Genomic DNA, 13,854 nt, shown 5'->3' with positions numbered 1-13,854 from the left:
CCTTATTTTTAATGTAAGAGTGGATGTGGCCTTTTTTACCTTTAATCTGCGAGGCTTCCAGTGTCAGCCTTTTTTTTTTTTATGTACAAAAAGTCTTATTCTTCGATTTGTTTTACCTATGGCTGGCAATGAATCAAAAGCCTCGCACATTCATGGGAATAAGGCTTTTGCGTAAAAAAAAGAGATGATGATGATGAATAACGCTGCCTAATGGGGACCACCTTGTTGAAATCACATGACTAGCTGGATCACATGACCGTGCTTTAGCTCAGTAAACTTATCTAAATTCATTGTGAATTTGAATTGTGAAATGTGCTATTTGTAGTCAGCGGCATCTGTGACTTAAGTTTGCTTTTGGATTATTCTGCATTCATAAAGTCAAAAACAACCAGTCCATGTCATATCGACCATTCAATGACTTTAGTTCAAAGTTCAACTCCTCTTCTTCCACATTAGATGATTGCTATAATACAATGGTAGTTTTTTTTTTTTTTTTTGGCAGTGTTCAGTCCCAGAAGATATGAGAGATGCTTTATAGTGTATTGGTACCGTGTCAAGATCACACAGATGAATAAAAACAAGACCAATAACATCCATCCCCTCTGGATTTCCGAAGGTCCATTAGCGGAGCTGGCCAGCTGTCAGTCCTTCCCTCTCTCTCCCAGCGCAGCAAATCGCTAGGCAAAGTTTAATGCAATTAAAAGTGCGCAGCGTCCAGGCCATGGATTGGGCAGGTAGCCTGTGCCGGGGATCTGTAGTGCTGTGAGCCAGAGCCTGGCTACTGACAGTAATTAGCACATGCTAGTCATTAACAAGCATAGATCGGGCAGAGGCTCATGTGGCGTGCTGCCACGGGGGTGATACGGATGGGTCTGGTCCCCTCTCTCTTTCTAAGCAGTGTGACCATCGGCTCGGCGAAGGCGGCTGCCGGCCCCTCTCGCATGGCTTTCATTACCGAATTTCATAAATCTGTGTAGATTTATGAAAATTACTTTTAAATGCAGCCAATCTCTTTGAGGGCTGAGGCCCCGGTCGGTCGCGGAGGGGACCCCGCTGTGAGGTTTTAATGAAAGATCATAGTGGCCCTCCAAGACTGTCAGAGAGCCGCACACCCTGAAAAGCCCAAAATAATCTGTTTTACTTTTAATGGCAGCCATTTTATATTCATTAAGATCAAAATGCTGTTTTTTTGCTGGCAAATTGCAAAGCTATTCCACTCACAGCTTGAGAAGGCAGAGGCCCCACAGCTTTTTATCTTGCTCATAAGTAAGCATGGGCCTAATGTGTCTAATGTGCTTTGATGGTGCAGAGACCTTCACAGGTGGCAGAGGGAGGTAGTCATCAAACTCACAAGTCAAATCAAAATATCCACTTCTCCATCAGCTTGTTGCTCTCTCTCTCTCTCTCTCTTTCTTTAACGTCTGTCTTCGATGTTTCGCTCCCTTTTCTCGCTGCGTTCTTTCTTTCCACTCTTTGTCTCCTCTCCTTTTTTGTTTCATTCCTTGCCTCTTGTCATCTCATCTTGCCCCGTTCTTTTTTGTTTCTTTTCTTCCTGTTCACTTTCCTTTTTCCTTTTCCATTTATGTTTTATTTTCTCCCATTTCTTCCCATTTCATCTCATCTTCTTTCCTTTCTTGTGGTCTCATCTTGTCTCCTTTATTTCCCTTTTCCTTCCCTCTCATTTCCCATCTCTTTTCATTTCCCTTTTTCTTTTTTTGTTTCCCCTTTTCCTTGTCTCATCTTGTCTTCTTTCCTTTTCCTTTTTGGTTTCCTTTCCTCTCATCTCACTTCATCTCATCTTTTTTTCTTTTTCAATTTTCTGAATTTTCTGCCTCCTTTCCATGACATTTTCGTTTCCTTTTTTGTTTCTTTTCTTCTTACTTTGTCTCACTTCATCTTAGTTCATCTCATCTCCTTCCTTATCATTGTTTCCTTTTCTACTGGTTTCGTCTGGTCTCTTTTACTTTTACTTTTACTTTTCCTCTTCCCTTTTCCTTTTTTGTTTTCTTTTCTCATCTCTCCTCACTTTCTCAACTCATTTCCTGTCATGTTTTTCTTTCATCTGGTCTTGTCTCATCTTATATTTTTTCCTTTTCCTTTTCTTTTGTATATTTTTATTTCCTTTCCTCTCATTTTTTTCTCATCTCCAATCCTTTCCTTCTTCATTTTAGTTTCCTTCCTCTTGTCTTTTTGCTTAGTTTCATTGCCTCTTTTTACCATCCTCTAATTAATTTTTTCCTTTTATTTTTAATTTCGTCCAATGTCATTTTCCTCCCCTTTTCCGCTGCTCTCCACTCCTCTCTTCTCTCATCTCTCTATTTCTCTCTACTTCCTTCCAGGAGTTCATGCTCCGTTTTTGCAGGTGTGTGAAGGTATAATGATTGACTCTGACACATCTCTGCATAGTCGCATCAAACAGCCACCGCTGCAGCACCGAGGATCTATATTTACCCATCAGCCTCCTTTTTATGGTAATTAGAAACATTCTTTCCCTGGCAGCCGTTAAATCCTAAATTAGCAATGACTTTAGACAATTTCCATGACAACTGGTTTGTTTAAGTGTGATTGCGATGATGATTTTTCTCCGTTGTGGTATGTTCTCTGTATGGTCACTACAGAGTGTTGTTGGTAAGTTAGTCATTGACCCTATCACAAGAGGTCACGTTGATTGTTTCTGCTAAACACATTTATATTATCCTCCTTAAAAATCCGTCAGCACTGTTTGCATATTCATATTTTTGTCATTCCTCTACCTTACATACTCGATGTGTAAACAAACGTTGCCGTATACTAAAAGCACTGTAAATATTTTATGGTTTGGAAGCGTGGTCTTCAGACCATCCGTCCTGCACACTTGAGTTTCTCCCATTGGCCAGCAGAAGGCACAGTTGTAGCATACCCATTTTTAAGAGGTGCACCCCTACACCCTAGTCCTAGACCTTTTCAGCATGTGGGTACCGAGTCCGGGCCAGTGACAGACACGCTGGCTTCAAGCCCACCTCACATCCCCAGTGGCTGCTGGAGAAATTTAGTTTGATTTCATGCCCTGATGTTAGGTAAAGAAAGCAAAGAGCTTCTTTCACATGGACAAGCTATACCTCCAGACTTGCATGTCTGTGAATGTGTGTGTGTGTGTGCGTCTGGCATGGGTAAGGGAATCTGATAACCTTCCTTCATTCTGTGGGTCTTAGGGGTGAGGTGAGTGTGTCGGGCCCTGCCAAGGCGCTGTTTAATGGGCCTCTGAAAACACTCAAAAGGCAGACACAAATGTGTGTACGGGCAGAGGGCCAGCGCAGGCTCAGACGGGGGGCGCACTGATCTCAAATGGGGGAAGGTTGTGAAGGAATGCTTAAGGACAAAACTGTTTGAAGGAGGAAGGTACGAATCGAGCAAACGGAAGGACTTCAGGAGAAACAGAAAATGAGGAACTGAGCCAGTCAATGGACTGACAGTAGCAATGGAGAGACGGAAGAGGAAAGAAAAATATTTCAAAGTGAAAGCAAAGAGAGATTAGGAGAAAGAAAAAAAACCCGAGCATCTGCATGAGGGAGCCGTTGTCCATTCGAATCCACGAGCGGAACACTTTCCCACCTGTCAACATTTATGTGAATAATGAAGTAATTGGAGACAGATGTAATCAGTTCGGGTCTTGCATATTTCTGATATAAAAAAAAATCACATCTCGACCTAATACTGTCTGTAATCTGAAGATTAAATGGCAGCGGGTAAAAATGTGTAGCATTAGCAGTGGCGCCGGTTTTATGTGCTTTGTCAGGATGCATTTCCTCCCAAAAAAATGTTGTGAACATAAAACTGTTATGTTTTAGCCAACCTTGAACATTAAGCTGTTTGTGCCATTAGCGAGTAAATTGAGAACATTTTCTGGCCATTAATATTTATGATGGGCCACAAATAATAATATCCATAAATATCTAAATAAAATCCATAATAATATTATTAATAATATATTTAACCATCATTTTTCTTATTACCACTAAACTGAATTTATTTAGTTTTAAATGTTTTGGCTTAATATGAGGAATATTCCACGTGTCACCTGCTTTTATTTATATATATATATATATATATATATATATATATATATATATATATATATATATATATATATATATATATATATATATATATATATATATATATATAATTTTTTGTTTTGTTTAGTTAATTTTCCACATGGTATAAGTTGTCAGAATATTATTTTAGTATTATTTTATTTTAATATCCAGTTTGTATGTCTTATTTAAATATTTATTTGCCTTTGTATGTGTTTATGTATGGATGCATTGATTGATTGATTGATTGATTGATTGATTGAAATTAATACAATTTAAAAGGTTGCAAAAATGTTTCAAAAGTGCCAATATACATTTGTAATTTGTGATTTCTATTTCAAATAAATGCTTTTCTTTTTAACTTTCTATTCATCAAATAATCTTGAAAAATACCCCCAGTTTCCACAAAAATATTATAACATTGATAATAATAAATGCATTTTGTGCACCAAATCAGCATATCAAAAATATCTGCATTTTAAAATATATTAAAATAGAAAACAGTTGTTTTCCATTGTAATGTTTCACAATAGTAATGTCTTAACTGTATTTTTTTATCAAATTAATTCAGACATGTACATAAGAGACATCTTTCAAAAGCATTGAAAAATCTTACTGACTTGTGAACCCGTAGTGTATGTATGATATATATATATATATCTTATTCTTGGATTCCATCTTTCATTAGTTCTCACAATGTAATAATACAGAAACAAGAACTCTACCATAAAATCATAAAACACAAACTAAGCCAGCTTTATCAATTTACCAACAAATCAGGCATGCAAAAGGACCTGTGCTATAACCATATAAACCAAAGAACAGCTGAAATAAAATAAAAAATGAGCCCTGGCCTAAACAAAATGTAATATCTGTTTTGATATGGAAATACTGAGACATTCACATCCTCAGATTAAATATTAATAAAGTACTGTTTTTTTTACATGTCCATAATATGCATTATGTATTCCTTTTCTTCCACAGTAGGAACAAATGAGAGAGGAAAAAAACTTTGAAAAATGAAAATGGTTGGATCAACTCTCATCTCGCTCTGACACCAAAGCAAGATGTGAGGCACAATAAGGCAGCTTTAATTATGAGCGGATGATTGTCAGAGAGCACCTTTCATTTTGTCTTACTTGATTTCTTTTCTCTGCATTGATAATAAGACACAAACAGACAAAGTGTAAGCTAACTGCAAATGCGATAGTGCGCACACATTAAACTCCTATTCCCGAAGATGTATGAAAAACAACCCTTTGTATTGTATTCGAGCGTGTATGTGTGTGTTTGTGTGGATAATGCAGCAGTGTTTTGACAATGGCTATAAAGTGGAGCAAGTGTCGGGCCCTTGTGTGCGGGTCATCACTCCTAATGCAGAGCGTGTCATCAGTTCCCGGGACAACAGCAGAAATTATGTGGCCGATACATATGAAACAGGCATCATGCATAAACATGGAGTCCTGTGGCGGGAGGGAGGGGGGAGAGAGAGGGACGGCTGTGGCAGGACCAGGGGGTGAGGTGACGTTGCCACGGGGATATTGCTTCTCAGGGTCTTAGCTTAGATGGCTCTTCAACCCTGTTTATTATTCATGAGCTTTGGGGTGGTGTAATAAGCCACACCTCAACTGGGCAGCTGCGGCAGGTCTGTGCTAAGTGATGGATCGTGACAGCGCTGACGGAGAATATATCACCATTAAGATCAAATGCACCTCTCTAGCACACTTCAGAGCAACACACAAACACATACACACATGTACACAACATACTGGACCTCACAGCTTCTGCTATCTGACTCTATCAGCGCCATCAAAAAGAAAAAAAATGTCAGTGTCAACTCACTCCATATTGAAGAAGGTCACAGATAAACCTAACTTCGGCCTCAGTGTGAGAGACTGTATTTGTTTGGTGGGTGGTATTACCAAAATCGGTCATCAAAAGTTATGATTAAGCAATTTTACATGAGTGAAAGTGTTTGCGTAATTACAGCCATGCTGTTATTCAGAGCAATAGCATGACGATGCCTTTATGCAACTGTTCACCAAACAAGAAGTAAGTATTGGGAAACTTTTAGACTCAGTATTGCAGGTTAATTTGTGTGTGTCAACAAAATATGCTGTAGTTACAAATGAAGCCACTGCAGAATAATCATGTGCGTTCACGAGCGACACACAGTGTTTCATTCCATGAATCAGTGTTTTGTGTTTTGGGTCGAATGAATCAATGATTTACTTTTGAATAGATTGATTCAGTTGAATCAATAATTCACTCATAAAGACAGTATCTTCTTGTATTCATTAATGAAAAAGTGTTTTTTAATGAATTGGTTAGTAATAATTCACTATATACACACTTTTTAAGGTCACTCAGCCAATCAAACTTGAAAAGTGATTTTTTTAATCATTTAAAAAAACAAAGAGTTTTCATTACAACTGAACCCTGCTTCGTGTTAGACTGCTCAATATAAAGTTTTCATCTATTTTGACTTGTTTAGGACACATTCCACTTTGTATTTTCACATTACTCCATGTTTCTTTGTCGACCTAACATGTAAATAACATAAAATCATGTTTTGTAACATAAAAACCTGTCCATTTAAAGCCGAATAAATATTTGTACTATGGTACAAAGAGTACAGCAGAGTCTCTACCAAATTACACATTTCCACCATCACACTGTATCTTCATACCACCCAGGCCTAATTTGCATACAAAGCTAATTCAGTTCACTGATATCATTAGCCTCTAATATAGATAGCGGCACTGCAGGTACAGTATTATTACCATTGACTGTCAGCTAACAGAGGCTTTGCAAAGCCGAGCTTTGCTTCAAGCATTGATTTGTCCCAGGGTGCTTCTGAGAAGTGCAAAGAGCTCCTTAGTCACTTGAACTTGGGTTTTCAGTGATCACACTTCTGTAGATCTGTAAATGTTTGCAGTGTTGTACTGTAGTGCGGCTGCTTTCAAGTGTTAAGTGTTATGGTGGGGAATTGAGCCACAGCTCAGCCTGTACAAACACCTCACTCTTGTAAGCTTGTATTTATGCTGTAAATAAAAGCACAGGTATTGGATTCTTTGCTGCCTCAGAGCCTAAACGAGAAAGCGGCATTTTTCTCTCTCTTCTCTCTGTCTCTCTTCAGTAGACTCTGCTTTATAAAGGCAGCGTTATTGACCTTCCATCCTTTGAGAGCCACGCGTTACTGCGCAGGTGAGAAGGATGAGGATACTGGCCCTTTAATTCATCAAAAGCAGAGATGTGTGGAGGGGGTGTCGAGGAAGAAAAAAACAGCCTTAGCCAGTGTCTACAAGCTGCATTCCAAAGGGAGATGTTTTCAATTCACTCATTATAAAAAGGTCATTCAGGGTCAAGTTCAATGCCATGGAAAAGAAGTGCTCGCTGTGCGGAGCACCACCCACACAGTGCTCACCCGCTGGAGAGAGAATTACTGGAACTACGTAACTTAATTTTTTTGGCAAAATATAAGAAAATTAGCCCTGCGTGCTATTTACATTTGGAATAAAAAGGTGGAAGGGAGGGGGAGAGTAAGAGGTGGGCATTACCGATTTGGCGGTGGAGGGGAGGAAGGTGATGGAAACCATAACAAAGTAAACATGCTCTCCAGAAGAGCCGCTCTGTAATGATGTTATTAGTATGCATGTGGCCTAGCCCAAATGTAGCCTATAACAGTCTATGCCCACTTTCACCCACCATGTTTTTTTATTCCCCTCTTCTCCCTCCAATAATGGCTTTAGACTCTATTCAGAGCGAGGGACACTCGCAGAGCATAGGCAGCAAAAGGACGGGATTGGGAGATAATGCACATCGGCAAATAGAACATGACCGCCGTGTCCAGCGTCAACGCCGCCCATTGTCTGCTCTGAGAACAGATGATAGCGAGTGGGGAGGACAACAAAGCTGGGCCACAATGGACCGAACGTATTAAGACTGTGCCCAGACCACTGGCTAGCTGCGTGGAATGGGCGAGAGAGGAAATACGAATGTAATAAATAAAATCAGGGTTCTGGCCACTTTTGCATCCGTCATGAATACCTTCGGTTTAGAATGTGCAGGCTATTGAGGTGCATCTGAGAGAATGGTGGAATGGCGAGGGCAGGGGCTTACGGTTCATTTGCATATGCATGTTATTCCGCATGAAAGGGGGCAGGGCGCAGAGGGGGGGGACTGATGCGAGGAGAGAGAAAGAGGCCATCTTCGGTCCAGCAGTACAGCAAGGACAGCAAACATGTCCGGCTTTTGTATTCACATGTATACAGCATCACTGAAGAGAATTTGTTAAAAGGTGCAGTATGGGATTTTTTGTTTTGTTTTTTTGGTCAAACTTAACAAAATTATATTTATTGAGTGAGTATATGACATTTAAAATACCCAGTTCACTATATTAAAGTTAGTGTAGGCAATGATAGCAGTCACTAATGTAGAAGGGGTTTAACTATTTACGAAAAAATGTTCGTCCAATCATTGCATTTGGTCCGAATGCAATGATAGGCTGACACAGGCAGGTAAAACATCATGTATTTCCATACCTTCGCGCACCCTGCTCGCCCAGACATCACACGTCATCAGCGCGTTCCATGAGGCTATGCAGAGTTGTAGACACAGTCACTGAGCGCCGCAAACAGCAGCCACATTTTACAGTTCGTAATTACCGTAAATAAGAGATGGTAACCTGTGATGTGCGCACCTGGAGCTGTTAGGTCAGTTAGTCAGGTGGTAAAAAGATCTAAATTGTTTATGTTCATTATTACTGTATGGTGATGTCCTTTGAGACATTAGGTAATTTAATGCCCTCTCTTGTGGGGGTTTGCAGACTTTGCTCTGACTGCTTGTTCATGTGTTTTGGAGGAGGAACTTTTTCAACCACAGATGTAATATATAAAGTTCTGTAGTGCGGCTTTAAGTAAATAAAAAGTAAATAAAAAATACATAATTGTTTTATATGAGAATAAATATAATCATTTAAATTTGCCTGTACAATATATATATAGTGTGTATATTATATAGTCCTTCATTTATTTCTATTCAAAAGTAATGCATGATGATTTTTGTATAACAATATTTAGAAAACAGGTTTGAGGCTGTAAACATTCTTTAAACGTGATTCTAGATTAGATAAAATACGAGAGAAAGAAAAACCCACTCCATATCAGTTCCACCTGAACATAACATAAGATGTGTAAAAGCAGTGGAAAGTGAAACTGTGTTAGACTGAATAAACAAGAGGGTGAGAGATCTTTGAACGTCTGAGCCTTGGAATAATATTCTTCCAAGTTTGATTAATTATTGTAATCTAAGCAGAATTTGTTTTTTGAAAAGTCAAAGGCTGACATTTTCGTGGTATTTGTTTGTAATGCTGTTCTCAAAACTCACAGGTCAACAGGTAATTAGCACTTCTAAACTCTCTAGCACATATACGTATGCAAAAATACCATCTGGAAGATGTCCGCTGAGAAGTTTGCTCAATATTTTATTTTCTGACTATAGGAATGTGTCATATATTCTTATGATTTAATCTTTCAACCTTACCTGATGTCTGTCTTTCTTAATTAAGGCTTAGTTTGGTGAACATTTGGATGGCTTAATGACATTATGGTTAGAATGATTAGAATACGGTTTTCAGTCATGTTGTAAAGTGCAAAATGACCAGCATTTTTCTAAATCTGTGACCTGGGCTATAGAAAGAAATTAATACTTTTATTCAGCAAAGATGCATACAAATGACAGTAAAGACTTAAATGTTGCTCTTTTTTTTTTTTATAAGAATTTTTTTTTCACCACAATACTTTTATAAAAGTTATACGAATTGTATTAATTTTCACTTTAGTCTTTTAGATAGATAGTCTTTTAGTATTTGTTTCGCTCCTGTAAGCTTGTGAAACTTTGAAAGTTAAACCAGAGCATTCATAACCACACACTTGCATGTTACTGTATTTGACGATGTAAACTTCCAATAAATTGCAGCCAGGTCTGTGAGGATGTTGAGTCAGCAAATGCTCCCCTTCATCATTTTGATGAAACATCAGTGGTGCCGAGAGATGTCCGGGTGTGTGATGGTCTCAGTGGGGTAACGATTGCACCGCGCGTTCTGATTCAGCTACACACAGAGATGCTGTGCGCCATTGTTATTCATCTCATTTCATACTTAATGGTCAGATTTTCCATTAGCCATGCAATCATCCTGTTTGTGGAATACTGTGACTTTTGCAGAGTTTCTGGAGGGAAATGAGTGGTTTTGATTTATTCGCTCATTTCTCCGGACGCGGCCCTCTCCAAGTCGGCGTGGCGGGGAGAGCATCTTCTGCTCTCAGCCGTACCCTGGATAAAAAGCCATGAATCTCAAGCTGAGTTGGCCAAAGTCAACTGGTTAAATCTGTTATATAGACTTGGCAGTAGGATGATTGAGGAGAACCATAAATTCAGCAGCAGCCTTTACTGTCAGCAGCCTCTCGGGACGTGCGGTCATGTGGATCATCACCTCTGTGGAAGAGCCCCGGCCTGTCCACGACGTTGACCTTTCATGACCCCACCACCATTACAAACTCCATCTGTGTCCTGTCCAGATTTCTGACACCTCTTTCTAGCCTGAACACCTGGAACTTACCAGCCTTAAGACGGCTTCTTCTCTTCTCCAGAAAAGAATTCCTCTCAGAAATCAGCCGTTTGGAATCCGGCCCCTCAGAGGAAAGTCTTCCGCAGTTAAGACCTCTACAGCTCAGTCTGTTTGAACTAAGCCTTTGAGGACTTAGCCTTTCTGTGGGCTAGTGAAGGCCAGGGCTGAAAGGAAGAGAAAGAAAAGGAAAGAAACGTGAAAGAGATGGAGGCAGAAAGAGGGCATGGCTGTGTGATTCAGCGTTCATCTCTTTGCGACATTCTGTGCGCCGCTGCTCAAGGCAGCCACCAGCTCAGGTTCACCAAATGTCACATTCTTGACTCTCTCTGCTTTGCTTTCTATTTTGTATACTGTATATGGCTTTGAATAAAACTTAAATGCTTATGAATAAAATAGAGTTGATAATTAAAATCTGTGTTCAGGGGAAATGACTGAATGAGTGTAAATATAAATCATACAGAATAGAATAGAACGTGCAGTTTGTAACGCATACATATAATTATGTATATGGATTAAAACATGAAAACCGTGTGTGTGTGGGTCTGTGCGTCTGTGTGCGTGTGTGCGTGTGTGTGTGTGTGTGTGTGTGTGTGTGCGTGTGTGTGTGTGTGTGTGTGTGTGTATAATTTAGTTGATTAATCTGTTTTGTTTTTATCATTTGTTCTCTAAAAGTGGATTGGGAATATTCTATTCCGTGCACATCTAGATTTGAGTTTAGTAGAATATCCACAGTCTTCCATGTCTTTAGTAGTATAGTGACAGATCTATTGCTTGTCCCAAATAATTTCAAAGCTTTATATTTGTAGTATTGCAGGAATGCGGAATAGATGGTGTATTATCGCATAGTGAATATATAATATGGTGTGTTATTTTTGAGTTATTAAATGTACTTATATTTATTATAAACAGACACCCTAGAGCTGTGGTTTCCAACCAGGGGGCTCCAGAAAACTCCCAAGGGTGAAGATGACATAAAAAATATTTAAAATCAGCTAAAACAGCAAAAAAAAAAAAATTTTAATGAACAAGATTTTTTTTTTTTTTTTTACATTTTAATTCACCCCTCAACAATAACCACAATTCATACGGTCTTGGAAAACTTGAATTTATGAAGCCTGATTTCAAAAGTGTGATTTATATACAGGAAAATTAATAAAATCTTGAATCTATATGGCCATTTAATACATTTTCTAAATATAATTGTTAGTTATTTTAGTGTGACGCCGCTTTATACAGTCTGAAACATTAATTGACAGAATTAATTCTCAACATTTTTTCTAAATCCTAAAGTTTAAAAACGTAAATTTCCTAATCTCCTGCTGTATTTATGTTTTATTATAATACAAATAAAACTTTTTTTCTTTTTCTTTCTTTTTTATCATACAGTAATACCAGTGATTCTCTGTATTCTTGCTTTCTGCTTGAGTGTGATGGCATGGCAGTGAGTGTATTGTGTCTTGGTTTGTAATTTCGAGGCTAGCATATTGTCCTGAAGCTCTGCTGACTGCATTGAATTTGTTCTTTTGAAGGTGGTATGTCATTATTCTGTGTCGGTATTGCAGTGGTGTACTTTGTAGAGTTTGAAGTCTTTGATTTAGAGCAGATTCTATTGTTTATGATTATGTGGTGTTGGACTGTGTGGTTTAAAGTGAATAGCTGTCTCCTTAGGTAGCATTTTAAGGCATCACATACATGTTTCTGATGTGAAGGCTGTTGAAGATGGGCAAAGTTATTACATTACATCGACAGATATACCTTGACTTCACCAAATTCTAAAATAACGTCATGTAACCTTTGCAGAAAAGGTAATTCCATAATACATTGCGAAAAACTTAACAAAAAAAATCATACAAAATAGTGGATTGTTATAAAATGTATGTTTAGTGCGATTTTTTTTATGTTTCTGAAAAAAGTCTCTTATGCTCATCAAGGCTGCATTCATTTGATAATAAAAAAAATATAAAACAAACTGTTGTTGTGAAATAGTATTACAATTTTAAAATAACCAATTTCTTTTGTGTATTTTTATACTTTAAAACATAATTTATTCACGCATTGGCAAAGCTGAAATTTTAGCAGCCATTACTCTAGTCATTAGAACTGTGTACACAATTATATGATTATATGTTATGACAACATATGTTTTTACATTGCTTTAACTCTTCAAAACAAGTTAAGCAATGTTCAACTTTTTTAATAAGTTATGCAAGATTCAGCTCACTTTTAAAGCCAGTTTAATGTAATTTAAACTGATGTAAGTTGAAATGACTTAAACATTCAAGTTGACTGTACTTAAATTAAGGCAGCAACTTTTTTTACAGTGTAGATCACAAGTGTTTTACAGTATAACACATTTCATCTTTATAATTGTCCTCATGATAAAATGAGTGCTTGGAACACACAGGCCAGTTGTATCGACTCGCAGTACACTCTCAGTACCTAGTCCTCTCAACAGTTTTGGTTGTGTTCTGAAGACAGACTCTATGTGGCTGAGGAGGGTGAGTTGACACACACAGTCTGACCCTTTAACCACAGCCACGGTCAGTACCATGGGATTGTGTGCGTGCGTGCAGGCAGGGTTGAAGCCTGGTCAGGAAATGTTTCCTGGTCTGGGTAACACCCAACTCATCTCAGACAGCTAGAAAACACAGAGGGCAAATGACCATTTGCTTAACACACACTGTAAAAAATGTGGCTGAGATTAGTTAAAATTTGTTGAGATAACTTAAATATCCAACTTAACCAAACTAAACTAAAGTTAACTAAACTTAATATTTTAAGTCAAGCTTGAACACATACTTTTTGAAGTTGAAACAATGTTGGATTCTAAGTTGTGCTAAATAATCGCAGCAATTTTTTTTACAGTGCACCAACATTGACAATATATAGGCCCTGCGTGATACTTTTGTACACTTGTGTGAATCAAGCTGCATATTTTTTCCAAAAGATAGGATTTTTGTAATTGTTCTTCTCATACTGTTCACTTTCAGGACCAAAATCCTCCTTAGCCAGCAGAAATTCATCTAGAATTTGTTAAATTGTGCTTTAATTAAGCATCAGACCCCATCACTTTGTTATAACTCGGCAACCCCCCCTCCTCTTTCCATTCACAGCACAATGAGCCCTGGCAAAATGGAATTTGTCCTTTGTTAT

The sequence above is a fragment of the Phoxinus phoxinus genome, assembly GCF_949152265.1.
Source record: "Phoxinus phoxinus genome assembly, chromosome: 14".
Taxonomy (NCBI): domain Eukaryota; kingdom Metazoa; phylum Chordata; class Actinopteri; order Cypriniformes; family Leuciscidae; genus Phoxinus; species Phoxinus phoxinus.
Note: the sequence above shows the minus strand (reverse complement) of the source record.